The sequence below is a fragment of the Urocampus carinirostris genome, chromosome 9, assembly GCF_059441175.1.
Source record: "Urocampus carinirostris isolate Australia breed hairy pipefish chromosome 9, RoL_Ucar_1.0, whole genome shotgun sequence".
Classification (NCBI taxonomy): Eukaryota; Metazoa; Chordata; class Actinopteri; order Syngnathiformes; family Syngnathidae; genus Urocampus; species Urocampus carinirostris.
The window spans coordinates 13,097,905-13,112,436 of NC_142357.1; the positions used below are offsets into that span (position 1 = coordinate 13,097,905).

A 14,532-nucleotide genomic window follows, 5' to 3' on the forward strand; every position below is an offset into this window, starting at 1 on the left:
TGGATCCCCGTCAGCGTAGTTTCTCTTCATTTCGAATAAATCTTTCGGTGCATTCGCAATGGTCGCAACAAGGCTTTAAAGCCAGGACCTTAACTTGGCCTCAACGCTTTATTGCTAGGACCTTAACTTGGCCTTGCTTCACGGCCAGAAATTTCTGGTCGTGGTTCAGCCTCGCCTTTGCCATGATCTTTGATTTTTGCATTCTGGAGATGGAATAAGAGCTTGCTCTGTCCACTCCACGCATCGGCCCGGTATTGCAGTACCTCCGGGAACGGTGCATTCGCAATGATCGCAGCAAGGCTTTAGGGCTAGGAACTTAGCTTGGTCTTTTGGCTGAGAGTAAGTGTCCCCGCTCCTAGGCTTTGTAGCGTATTATGAACTGACTGATAACGGATAATGGATAATGAATAACGAAGATAGAACAATAACCCTCAAAAAAACCCTTTTGGCCGAGAGTAAGAATCCCGGCTCCTAAGCTTTGTAGCGTATTATGAAATGATCGATAATAGATAGTGATTAAAGAAGATAGACCAACAACAGTTTCTCACATTCATTTCATTTTAAGTCAAGTCAAGTCAAGCCATGTTTATTTGTATAGCCCTTAATCAAAAGGAGTCTCAAAGGGCTGCACAGACCACAGGATTATTGCAAACCACAGAATATTATTACACCATTCCCTCACCTAAATCTTACACGAGGGCAAGGAAAAACTAAAAACCTCAACTGAAATGAAGAAATCTTGAAGAAATTCCCCTTCCAGGATGACCAGGCTGCAGCGGATGTTGCAATAACAGTTAATAGACATATATTGTCAACAGGAAATATTGGTCATTCATATGCTATAAAATAGAAGTGTGTTCTAAGATTAGATTTCAACAATTCCACTGAGGTTGCAGATCAAATCTCAGGCGGCAAAACATTCCACAACATCGGGGCCCGAATGGAGAACGCTCTCGAACCTGCGGTTCTCTTCTTGACTCTTGGGATCACTCGAAGACCAGCATTCTCAGAGCGAAGGCTCCGGACCGGAACATAGGGGGAAATTAAATCTGAAAGTTATGAGGGAGCAACTCTATGCACGATTAATACCAACAGAACCTTAAAATCACATCTTAAGCTAACAGGGAGCCAATGCAGGTTATCTCAAATCGGGGTAATGTGATCAAACTTTCTTGTCTTCGTTAAAGGCATCGCTGCAGCATTTTGTATCAGCAACAACCTCTCGATTTTGGACTTCGGGAGACCGGAGAGTAGTACATTAATGTAATTGAGACGGGAGGTAACAAATGCATGAATTGTAATCTCTGCATCAGACTGCAATGCTAAAATGCTTACATTTCTATTTTCCTTACAACCTTTGGAATGGGTATATATATATATATATATATAAATATATATATATATATATATATATATATATATATATATATATATATATATATATATATATATATATATATATATATATATATATATATATATATATTTAAAAAACAGCAGATGTAGTGATAAAATTGTGATCTGTTGGGAATAAACATGCCCAGGCTCATTAAAGCCATGGAACGCATGCACACACCGTGCACTCACACACAGACTCACCAAGGTCTGAACATCTGCTGTGATAATGGCTTCACTTATGAAAAAAGGAAATTATATATTCCTTTTTTCTCTCCCTTAAATTTTACAAACAATCAAGTGGGATCAGTGCACAGAATTATAATGTTTATAACTGAATACTTTGTCATCTTTTTTTCCTTTATCATTTACATGTGGTTGACTGTTCAATAGGGTGAAAATAGAATGTTTAGTCGATTACAAATCGATTACAAATTGATTCAGAAATTGAATGCATGCATTTGCTGGAACACAAATTTTGTTCGGAACCCAAATATTAGAAATGTAACCTTGGTTTGATTGCCAAAATCTAAACACAAACTGGGTTGAGTTCCCAATGTGACACCCCCAGAGACCGAGACCATAAACAAATTCATACACTTTTGCTTGCAAGCCCAATTTATAATACACAATAGCAAAGAAGACTAAACCATTTTTGAAGTACAAATATGGGAAAAATAAAGATGTAATACCCCAACCTTGTGTAATTTAAAAGGTCAACTTGAAACCTGCTACATCCATACAAGGAGTTCCTCACTTGTTTGAAGAATTGACACTATTTTGAAACCCAAATGTGACAATGACATCATACTTTTTAGTCATAAGCCTTTTAGGAGGGCACTTCGGCATCATAGTGGTGAGCGCGTGCAGCACAGTTCTGAGGTCATGAGATCGAGCCTTCCTGTGTGGAGTTTGCATGTTCTCCCCGTGCTTGCGTGGGTTTCCTCCGGGCTCTCCGGTTTCCTCCCACTTTCCAAAAACATGCGTTTCAGGTTAATTGGCTGTTCCAAATTGTCCCTAGGTGCAAATGAGCGAGTGCTTTTTCTGTCTCTGTTTGCCCTGCGATTGGATGGCAACCAGTTCAGGGTGTCCCCTGCCCGCTGCCTGAAGATAGCTGATATGAGCTCCAGCACCTCCGTGACCCTACTGAGGATAAGCGGTCCAGATAATGGATGGATGAATGGAACCCTTTTAGGAAGAAAATTTGAGAACCCCAGACCTTTTTTTTTTAATGAAAACGTCCATATTTGAAGTTGTGAATTCACCCCTTAACTATATTTAAAACACATCTGTTTATTGCTTACCACCATAAATTAAAACTTAGATCATTAATCCTTAGCTTGCATCCTAACTTGAAACTTTATTTGGAATACCCAATCATTGTTTAAGAAACAAATTTAGACTTGAAAACTTACTTCAAAAAGCACACACTGTATGGAACCCACATAGCCTGCAGCCCTTATCTACCCCGACTCAGGCTTGAAATCCTCCTTTGAAAACCCAACTCAATTCAGTATTTTGACCTATAGTCTACACAATTAGGCGAAAGATTCACCTGCATTTGTGAGTGATATAAAGCAAAATCCTACCCTCAACCTAAGAACGTTCTCACTTGTCTTTTTAGTTGGCACAGTGTCAAGTGTATTCATTTGTTTTCACTTTATCGACTTGCTTCACTCCTGGAAGGTTACTTTAATTTCCTGCTCTTATTAACATTTATCTTTTATGCTTTTAATCTCTTCTTCATCGGCAGAACACTTTAGTAGAGCTGCTGCGTGGGCATGCAAAAAGCTCAGAACTTGAACAAAAAAAAAAGTAAAAAAAAGAAAAAAGAAAGGTTCTTTTAATGAGTTTGGGAATTGAATGTGGACTTGAACAATACTGAAAGACAGTAAAACGTTCCCTGTAATCCTGAAAAAAGGATGCCAAGTCCTTATATCTTTGCATTAACTCTCTGTTGCTAATCTTCTATTGATTTTCAACCCCCGGGAGAGTCTTAGAATTTCCACAAATTGAAGGTATTAAGCCAAGTCTAAGTAACTTTATTGTGCAGTATTTTGTTTTATATTGCAATAAAACTTCCAACCAAAGTGTGAAATAGCTTGACTTGAATAATAATTTTCAAAATAATTAAGATCATAAAAATAATGACCCGTCATATAATGTTTATGCCAATGAAATATTCAACCCATTTGAAATGATCATTTTTTATATAAACTGGCCTTTTTATTAATAGTGAGTAAAGCCTTTTGAAACCTGAAACATGCTCTGGATGTGACATAGGCTAACTTAATGGATGCAAGAGTATGTGCTAGGGATACATTAAAATGGCATAGGATAGTTAAGAATGCATGATATCGACGCATATTATGCAGAGGGGGTAAACCAGTGTACGCTGCCGGGCCTCTCTGCTGATGAAGGGTTGCAAGATTCACCCCTTATTGTGCTGTGAGCTTGTTGTTCGGTGTCAGGTTAGTAAAAATAAAGGGTGAACGCTTGGTGAATGTGAGTGTGTTCTTGACTCTAGCCACCTCCCACAAGGGGGATATTGTTTTGGTATACAGATAATGATGGAAAGCATTTTGAAAATAAAACATGGAAATCTTTATATAGCGATATGTAAAAAAAAGGTTGTTCTCATGTTAAGTATTACTGTCACATTCTGGTATGCCACCTTATCAGGTTTAATTTGTATTTTGTTATTTTGTATTTGTGACCACTTGTCTGTTTGTTACTTTGCTCCAGCTTGCATGAGGCTCCACCTTCAGAATGAAAAAATTACAAAAAAAATACCCTACATTACCATAATTAGGTTATTTATCATCCAAAATATTCAAAGAACACAGTATGTAATATAAGTCAATCTTGAGTCAATGAAACAAAAAAAAAAACAACAATGCCATTGACATTACCGTATTTTCCGCACTATAAAGCGCACCGGGTTATAGGGCGCACCCCGAAAAAATAGTTTTTGGTCCTATTTTTGACATACATAAGGCGCACCGGATTATAAGGCGCTGCAATGGGAACGTTGACAAAACAGTCAGATAGTTCAGTCAAACTTATTACCCCCTTAACATTCCGAAAGCTTGCAAAGACGCAAATACGTGTCGAGAAAGCGTGCGGATGCGGTGTCCGTACGATGTCACTCAAATGCATCGTTCCATCTTTCGGAAGGTTAAAGTCTTGGGATTCAAGAAATGCCAACCATTCCTTAGTTTTTATTTTCTTTTTCGCTCTCAACTTTATTGTGCATATTACAATAAACACTTGGAATTGAGTTTAATTTAAAAATAGACACTCCATTCCATCCATTATCTGCACCGCTTATCACAGAAACATCGAGTTCAGTCTGAAACAAGATACAGGGATACTACATAGCCAGAGTAGCTCACCGAAGTCGTTGGGTTCATAATAATGTGCAGCCAATGTCCTCTTATATCCGTGAGTGCAGTGAATCCAGGAGAATAAAATAATTACAAATACAGAATAGAAAAAAATGCGTTCTGTGTGCCGTCAGCCACGTGCTATACGCATTCATCTTTTTAGGCCAATTGCAGGCTTTGTTTTGACGTTTAAGCCAATTGCAGGCTTTGTTTTGACGTTTAAGCCAATGCCAGCCTGTAAATGATAAAAATGATCCGCCTCTTGACCTCCGGATAACTTTAGCCAATAGTGATCGATTCAACTGATGATCGACACATCTTCTTCGGCCAATTGCAGCCTTTGTTTCGCTGTTCAAGCCAATGCCAGCCTGTAAATAATAAAAAGGATCCGCCCCTTGACCTCCGAATAACTTTAGCCAATAGTGATCGATTCAAATGATGATTGACACATCGGTTAGCCAATGAAACGCCGGTAAATAAGTCCCAGCATACACCGCGTACTACTTGGCGTTCGGGGGAAAATCTAGTCGGTGACTGCAAGTTAGTTGGAAAACTTAATGTTGATCCATAAATAAGGCGCTCTTTATTATAAGGCGCATGGTCAGCTTTTGAAAAAAATAAAGGCTTTTAGGTATATATATATATAGTGCGGAAAATACGCACTATATATATATATATATTTCATAATAATGTGCAGCCAATGTCCTCTTATATCCGTGAGTGTAGTAAATCCAGGAGAATAAAATATTAACAAATACAGTATAGTAAAAAATGCTTTCTGTATGCCGTCAACCACGTGCTATACACATTCATCTTTTTCGGCCAATTGCAGGCTTTGTTTTGCCGTTTAAGCCAATGCCAGCCTGTAAATGATAAAAAGGATCTGCCCCTTGACCTTCGAATAACTTTAGCCAATAGTGATCGTTTCAACTGATGATTGACACATCTTTTTTTGGCCAATTGCAGGCTTTGTTTTGCCGTTTAAGCTAATGCGAGCCTATAAATGATAAAAAGGATCCGCCCCTTGACCTCCGAATAACTTTAGGGCCCGGTCACACAGCCGTTTGCGTCTGTATCGCGGGTAAAATTTTGCGATCTTTTTTTTGCCCGTGGTTGCCCGCGATGGAAAATGCGCAAAATTGGCCAACCCGCTGTTCATCGGTGGTATGCCCGCAAAACAGACGCCGGCGACTGTTCCGCTTCCTTATCGCGTCATTTCCGCGTCATTTCCGCGTGTGGACCACGGGTTTAAAAGCTCCCGAGCCTGTGTTGTGCCGAGAAATGCATCCCTGCCGATATTTGCATCCCCTGGCTACTATAACCACTTTGACCTGGTTTTATCTCACTTTTCAGGAATGTAATAGCGGACATATAACCAAAACCACTTTGTCTTGCATTTGTTGGGAATGTAATACAACTTAAACTGTTCCGTCTTTGTATTTGTTGTGAATGTAATCGAACGGTAATGCACACCGTATTTAAATCACTTTTGAGCAGGTAACATGTTTATTTTGCCCTTTTCTATTCAAATCGCTCATATTGAAACTGTTATGCACTCTACCATAAAGCTTATTTCAGCATAATAAGCTTTATGGTAGAGTGCATAACAGTTCTCAAAAGTGATTTATATACGGTGTGCATTACCGTTCGATTACATTCACAACAAATACAAAGACAGAACGGTTTAAATTGTATACATTCCCAACAAATGCAAGTCGAAGTGGTTTTGGTTATATCTTGGCCATCACATTCTCGAAAAATGATATAAAAGTGAGATAAAACGAAGTAAAAGTGGTTGTAGTAGCGAGGGGATGCAAATTTTGGCAGGAATGCATTTCTCGGCACAACACCGGGCTGTAGAAATCATAACCGCTCAAGACACAGTCCCGTAAAGATCAAGATTTCAAGCTATGGCACCAAAGAAGCCAATATGTTATTATTGTAATAGTTTTTCATTTTTATTTTATTATCTTGTTATGAAATGAAAAGAAATGTCAAGAAATAAAAATGGATTAAGACGAGGTCACTACGGTGACGGGGATCCATGTTCACCCCTTGACGTCTCAAGCACAACTGACGTGTGCTCGGCAAATCGCACTGTATATACGCGGAGAAAGGCGTTTGACCGTCACACGCGTTACACACGCTAATTCACGTGATAACACCGCAATACAGGCGCCGAACAAACATGCTATGACCGTGCTCCACCCACGATTACCAGCTAAAATTTCGCCTCCTACCCGCGTGTAACCACACCCTGGCCGCGGCCGTAGCATGTCGTTCCGTGTCTGTACTGCGTCATTACCTCGTGTGTACCACGTGTGCCGCCCGCGGTTACACGTGGTCTAAAGTTTTGAGCAGCGCAAAACTTTTTCGCGCGGCCAGCCGCATGTGAATTTCCGACCGTGTGTAAAGCACTGCTGTATCTCGTCTGTATGGCGATCTCAAACAGCCAACAGCGTCTGCTTCACAGGCAGAAATTTCTGGCCGTGATTCAGCCTCGATACGCCCGAGAAAGGCTGTGTGACCGGGCCCTTAGCCAATAGTGATCGAGTGATTGACACATTAGTTAGCCAATGAAACGTCGGTAAATAAATCCCAGCATGCACCGCGGACTACTTGGCGTTCAGGGGAAAATCTAGTCGGTGGCTACAAGTTAGTTGGAAGACTTTGCGACTTAATGTTGATCCATAAATAAGGCGCACGGTATTATAAGGCGCATGGACAGCTTTTGAAAAAAATATAGGCTTTTAGGTGCGCCTTATAGTGCGGAAAATACGGTAGTTAAATTATCAGAATCCTCTTACCCATTTTCAGAAATAATAAACATGACTGCCTAATTTTGAAAAGAAAATGTTGAAAATAAGAAGTAAAACATAAAACAATAGTACTATTTGAAAAAAAAAAAAAAAACTTCTAGTAGGTAGTTCTGGCCTGCGGAAAATACGGTAGTTAAATTATCAGAATCCTGTTCTTACCCATTTTCAGAAATAATAAACATGACTGCCTAATTTTGAAAAGAAAATGTTGAAAATAAGAAGTAAAACATAAAACAATAGTACTATTTGAAAAAAAAAAAAAAAAAACTTCCAGTAGGTAGTTCTGGCCTGCTATTATTGTGATATTATTTTTGGGTTGTGTCTTAGATTTCCAAATCGCATACAAGTCAATGGGATGTGCAGTCAGTGGAGGGCTGTGCGCATTTTTCACAATGCAAATACAATAATATACTAAGTGTTCATATTTAATGACTATGTGAGTTATTTTTGATTCCACTTCCCAGTTTTTGGATTATTTACGGAGGGGGGCCCAAATGCAGGAGAGCTGAAATGGTGACAGGTGTGCTCAATAAAGAATGGCATATGTATAAAGAAAATCAGGAAAGAATAAAAAATAAACCAGGTTTTAAGACAACTAGCAGCGTGTCTAAACGAGAAACAAAAAACAGACCTGATGTGGTGACAGTAGACATAATAAAGTGATATGGAGATGCCAGTGGCCTGACACAGTTTTCTGTCCAATCAGTCAATGTAAAGCATTGGAATAATTGGAACAGGAAAAAAAAAAAGGATATACTGTATAGAAATGGTCAAGCACTCATCTTCTAGCCGCCAGGACAGGGGTGGTTGAGGGTCTTTGCCCTTGCCCACCAGACACGGAACCATACTCGTGACCTTCTCGCCATCAGGACAGGAACATTCTTGCCGTAAGGACATGGTACAGAAGCAGCTGAAGGACCTTTCCCTCGTAGAGACAATCTGACTGTCGTCACCAGACACGAACCTCACCACTCGTCACTTGTCTTTTTTTTGTATTTGTTTTTATTGTCTTAACCTTTTAGATGTTAAGAAAAGTATGTCCTAATAGGCCTTGGAATTTCACACATACTGTATGTGTATTGCATATGTAACCCTTTGTAGCAACTAAACATATTTAATGTTACTTTGTTTCTTAAGGGCACAGTGGTTAGCGTGTGTGCGGCACAGTTCTGAGGTCGTGGGAACCTCCTGCGTGGGTTCAAATCCAGCTACCGGCCTTACTGTGGGGAGTTTGTATGTTCTCCCCGTGCTTGCGTGGGTTTCCTCCGGGCACTCCGGTTTCCTCCCACATTCCAAAGACATGCATTTCAGGTGAATTTGCTGGTCCAAATTGTCCCTAGGTGTGACTGAGCGAGTGAGTTGTTTGTCCTTGTGTGCCCTGCAATTGGCTGGCAACCAGTTCAGGGTGTCCCCTGCCCACTGCCCGGAGATGGCTGGGATGGGCTCCAGCCCCCCCGCGACCCTAATAAGGATAAGCGGTACAGCTAATGATATGAGATGAGATTGTTTTTTAGTTACTTATAGATGATGTTCAAATTCCAAAGCAAATCCACGTCATAAATGCACCTTTCAAGACGAACAACGTATCAAGTTCAAATCACGTTCAAGTGTTCTAGTAGGCATTTTCTGACGTGCCTTTGATCACATCAGCAAGCACATGCCTCGCGGCACTCTCCGTTGATCTTCTTCTTCTACGGTGCGGCTAGATTGTTTACAGACAACAGTGTCCACCAAATGAGCTCCTCAAGACTCTGTCGTCAATAATTCAAACCTGACGTGTTTACTGGAGAAGGCGCTCTATTTTAGCGGGGTGCATTCGGTCGTCCCGTCAATATTTCACGAGGGTAGGTCGGGATCACGCGCTGCGAAAACAGTGCACTTTTGACTCGAAAATGATCTGAATGTCTTGAGCAAAAACGAAGAAAAATGTTATTCTCCAGTGGATGTTGCTTTTTGTTGTTCATTCTAGTAGATATAACATACATGTTTTATGTAAAAGTTATTGGTACTATTTTTTCTCCGGGCATTTCATGACCTTTGACCTTTTGTACAACTTTATTTATACCACACTTGAAAACATCCATTCATCAGTTATCGGCGCCTCTTATTCTCACTAGGGTCGCGGGGGTGCTGGATCCCATCCCAACCATCATCGAGCAGGGGGCAGTGGAGACCAGAGAAATACAATTAATTCGCTCGTTCACACCTAGGGAGAATTTCAACCGTCCCATTAACCTTCTGTGTAGGGAGGAAATTTGAGTGCCTAGAAGAAAACAACCTAAGCACGGGGAAAACATGCAAACTCTGTACGGGGAGGCTGTAATTAAACCCTGGACCTCTGCACCATTAATGTGTAAAAGTTGTACCAATGCTCTTATGAATGCTGCAAAAACATGAACTGATATATCAAAATATTGATCAGTAATAATTTAATGTCTGATAAAATTTGTTTTTATGTTTTTATGTCTGCTTACAATAAAGAATCTTCTTCTATTTTTACTTCACTTGCAAATTCGATTGCTTTGGATGCTAGGGTTGTTTCAGATTGTAGCTATTATTAAGAACTTATGCACCATAGAGAGTATCCTGACCAGCTGTATCTCTGTGTGGTGTGGAGGCTGCAGCGCTAACGACTGGGGTAGTGTGAGGAGGGTAACAAGGACAGCAGAGAAAATAATCGGGACTACACTTCCCTCCATTCAGGACATTGGCCAGAAGCGCTGCCTATCCCATGCTAAGAACATTATCGGGGACCCCTCTCACCCCCATCATGGACTGTTCACTCTGCTAGCCTCTGGGAAGAGGTACTGCAGTGTGCGGTGCAGGACCACCAGGTTCCGCAGTAGTCTAGTCCCCCTGGCCATTAGACTGTTAAATGGTCAATCTAACATATACTGGTAGTTAACCTAAATCTAAACGGCTGCTAATTTGACTTTTTGCACTACTGGCAGTTCTTTATAGCTTGCCACTCCTTGCACAATTGCTCTCTGCACTATTGTACTTACAGCGTTATTGTTACAGTGTTAATGTTACTGTTTACCTGACTTGTTAACCTGACTGCCCATTTTGCACATCTGGTTAGCTACTCCTCTTGCACTATCGGCACTATGGTAAAATACTATACGTAGCCATAATACAATACAACTTTTACTTATATCTGTACATTCAAGGAAACTGGGCGGGTCAGATGTATCGACATTTCGTTCTGTATACACGTGTACTAGAATGACAATAAAGTAGATCTGAATCTGAATCTGTTTACATCATTGACCCACTTTTGACGAATGATGTCCTTTGATTTCCACAATCTTTAGATCTGAACTGCTTTTTATAACCTCGGATTAAAAAAACAAAATAGTTTGGGGGAGGACCTTCAGAACATATTGGAATTGTTGCATTTAAAAGGTTTTTGTACAGTCCTCGTATGTTCATCTTGCAAGTGCACTACCCATTTATGTATTTTCTATTTACTCTAAAATATACAATATTCAAATACCCAAACTTAGTTAAGTTTACTCCGCATAGATAATACGGCGCCTTTCTGGTCTTACTTGCAATGGCAGAAAAAATACAAAATTCCGATAGGCCTCCATTTTATAACACTGACATTTGCATGTATCTTTTGAGCAAGGACAATTGTGTCATAACCAATCGACGCACAACAGCATTGCACACCTTAGACCTTAGGACATCCACGCCTTTGTCGGATCACTGACCTTATGAAGGAGTACGTGGCAACTAATACTATGTATCGTATGTAGACGTAGATGCATTATTCCACGTTCCCGCTCTTGACATACATTGACTATTCATATTGGAAAAGACCTTGATGACATGGCCTTGAAATAATGACTACAGGCTGGCAGATGGTAGTGGGAAGACGTGTTTTACATTTGATTTCAAGTAAATCATTTTGCATGACATTCAGCAAGCTGTTATTTTCCTGTCATGTTATTTGTATTGTATGTCCTGTGTATTCAGTATATGTGTCTCCACGTAAAGTAGTACCTCTATATTCAAACTTTATTTTCTTAACTTGAAGCTCAGAATTATTGTATCATGTTCATCTTTATGTAAGTATGGATTTCTGTGATTGTTGTGAGTAGCTAGGAACTGCTTGTCAGTGTGGAAACCAAAGTTTCACAAGATCTTGGGCCTTCCGTGATTTGGGCACTATGATTTACTGGTTAGAGCTGTTCCTGTATACTATCCCAGATACTAGGTTGAGCCTCTTGGTGTATGCTGATCCAGCTAGTATCCTGCCAAAATCGACAAGTCGGTGGGGAGATTTCTTCATCTTCCACACAACCAGAGATTGGGTACCTGGCCCCCATAACTACCGCCAGCCTCAACACAAGGTGGCTGCCGTGAGAAGGGATATGATGAACCAACTGGACACCTGATGCTCCTGACCAATACTGAAACTGAGTAGCAAAGTACCTTCTTTTATGTCTGACATACCTCCAACCACCAGAGGGCCTCAACCAGGGTACAGGTGTGCCCAATTATACAACACGTGCCCCACTATTCTGAACCCTTTCAAAGGACATTTGAAACAACATACTCTGTTGGGTCATTGTGTCATTTTAACTTCCAACACCATGCCAAGTTTGTTTTTTATAGTTTTGTGTTTTTTACTTTGCTCCATGTATTTTGCAGCTCCAGTTTTGGTCTATGTTTATTAGCTAGACATGTCCTTGTTTTCTGACAAAACAATTGGTATATTTTCTTCAATTCAGTCTAAATTAATACTTTTCCAGTTAATACCTCTACTTTGTTTCAATAATTGGTTCCTGGGAGTGTCATTATGGTTTTTACAATTGAAATACAACTACTACTTGATTGTAGAATTAAGACACAACAGCCGCAACATCTGGACACAATGGCTCGGAATTGGCCGTTAAAGACCAACGGCTGGACGGGCACAACGCAAACCGTTTAGCGGCGAGAAAAAGCAAGTGTGTAGCGGTACAAAAACGCGGAGCGGCAACATCTGGCGCTTGATGGATGTTTCCACTTAACAAAAGCTGAGCGCTTCACAAACGCACGTGTTTATGGCGCGCTTGACCTCTTTTAGGGCTCATTTCGAGGCAATTTCTCACATGGTCGAATCAAACATTTATTTCATCGGATTGTGATGCTCAACTACTTTTTTCCTCCATGTGGAGTGGTGCAAAATTTCCACTCAAGAGGTTGTTTTTGCTTTATCTGAGGTATTTTTTCCAGATATTTTACTTATTGAGAATCATTTGTCTGATGCGCGGATCTCGAGTTTAAAAGATTGTTCATGTTTTCCATTACACTTTCAGCCCTTGCTTGAAAAACTTCAATTAGGATTTAAATACGGTATTACATCGTTTATTTTTGGACCATTAAGGGCAAGACCGTCTCCCAAATGTATGTACTCAAGAACAAACCCAATGCACGGATTTGTTTAAAAAATAAAAGTGCTAAACTACAAAAACATGTTCAAATTATAATCTTAAAAATGATTTTGACATCTTATCGCATGTTATGAATTAACATGGTTCCTTCCGCTTAAGGCAAGTTAAGACAAGCATTGGCTCCGAAAGGCCCGACTGAAACCACATCACCATTTTGATAGTTCTGTTATTGCGGTCACGCTATGTTGCCACAAAATAAAATTGTAATTTGTTAAAAAAGACAATTGATGAATGCTATTAAACAGTTTCGAGCAAATAAAATATCATATTAATATGTTCACATTTTTAAGACTTTCAAATATGGATTGAAGACATTTGAATCCCAACTAAAGCATTATTTTTAGTATAATGAACTCAATGTCTTTTCAGATTTTTCAAGGATCCATAGCAACCCTGATTAAGGAATCAATCAAATTACCTTTACTTCACACATTCCCAGCATCATGTGGGCATTATGGATAGCTGCATTTACTTCAGGCTCTGTCCTAGAGAAAACATATACAGTATGTGTTTGTATCAAACATATTTGAAAAAGCGCTATGGAGCAGCTAGGGAACATCAAATACACGCATGTGGCTCCAGAGCAGGTTTACCGGGTGAGGAGGTCCAACATTTTTGTCGATGAAAGATCTTCTTATGTTTAGCCATTCAGAATGAAAAACACAGTGCATGATAAAAATGTGCGAAGAATTGGACCAGCGACAACCAGAGTGAAAGCAGCAAGGTGTCTCTATATAATTTATTGCTAACCTATGATGCCAAATTCGTTAAAGAGCCCAACTGTGTTTTGAAAGAAAGTATATTTGTTAAACTTAGTGTAATAATCTCATTTAAAAACCTATCCTAATTTTGACTTCATTATCTTAAATTGAAACAGGTATTCAAAATAATAAATTTGATTAAAACTTGACCCAGGGTTAAAGGCTTAAATGTAAACCCTTGTGTGTTACTAAATGAATAGTAGTTTCTCAAAACTACATGGAAACGTATGACAAAAATATGTGGACCAAATTAAGGCTGTCTATCTAGAATATAAACCTGATGTAAAATACACATTCATCATTGTTTTAAAAAAAACGTGAACCTCATAAAATGTTTTACGAAAACAACTAGACATTATTCAGGAAACTTTTTTTTTTTAATTTCGCCTTTTAAGCTGGACTTGTTGTAGTGCAAAGTACCCTATGAGTTTGTAAAGGTTTTACATCAGGCTATCTGAAAGTATCTATCAATTCCATATTTAAAGGGCTAATATTGTAATAAATTGTAACATTTGACCACTAGACCACACACTGTATTCTGTAGTGTAACAGAACAAAGAATATGAACTACCGAGACTCAAAGTGACCAAACTACACCATTTTTATTCTCTTTTGTTTGCACAGTCTTTCACAAGGCTTTTGGCTTTTGGGGTACCCATAGCACCAATATGGTCGACACTCAATATTTTATGTAAAAAAAATGCAATTATCTTGCCTTATGGAAATT

The 14,532-nt window shown here is 39.4% G+C and overlaps 1 protein-coding gene and 1 pseudogene across 2 annotated transcripts in view; one reads left to right on the plus strand and one right to left on the minus strand.

The window, feature by feature from the left end:
* LOC148359354 (leucine-rich repeat and immunoglobulin-like domain-containing nogo receptor-interacting protein 2) overlaps positions 1 to 14,532 on the minus strand; it is a 316,496-nt gene that overhangs the window by 150,959 nt on the left and 151,005 nt on the right. The gene's annotated exons all lie outside the window — the stretch shown is intronic.
* Positions 133 to 285, plus strand: LOC148359355 (U2 spliceosomal RNA; annotated as a pseudogene).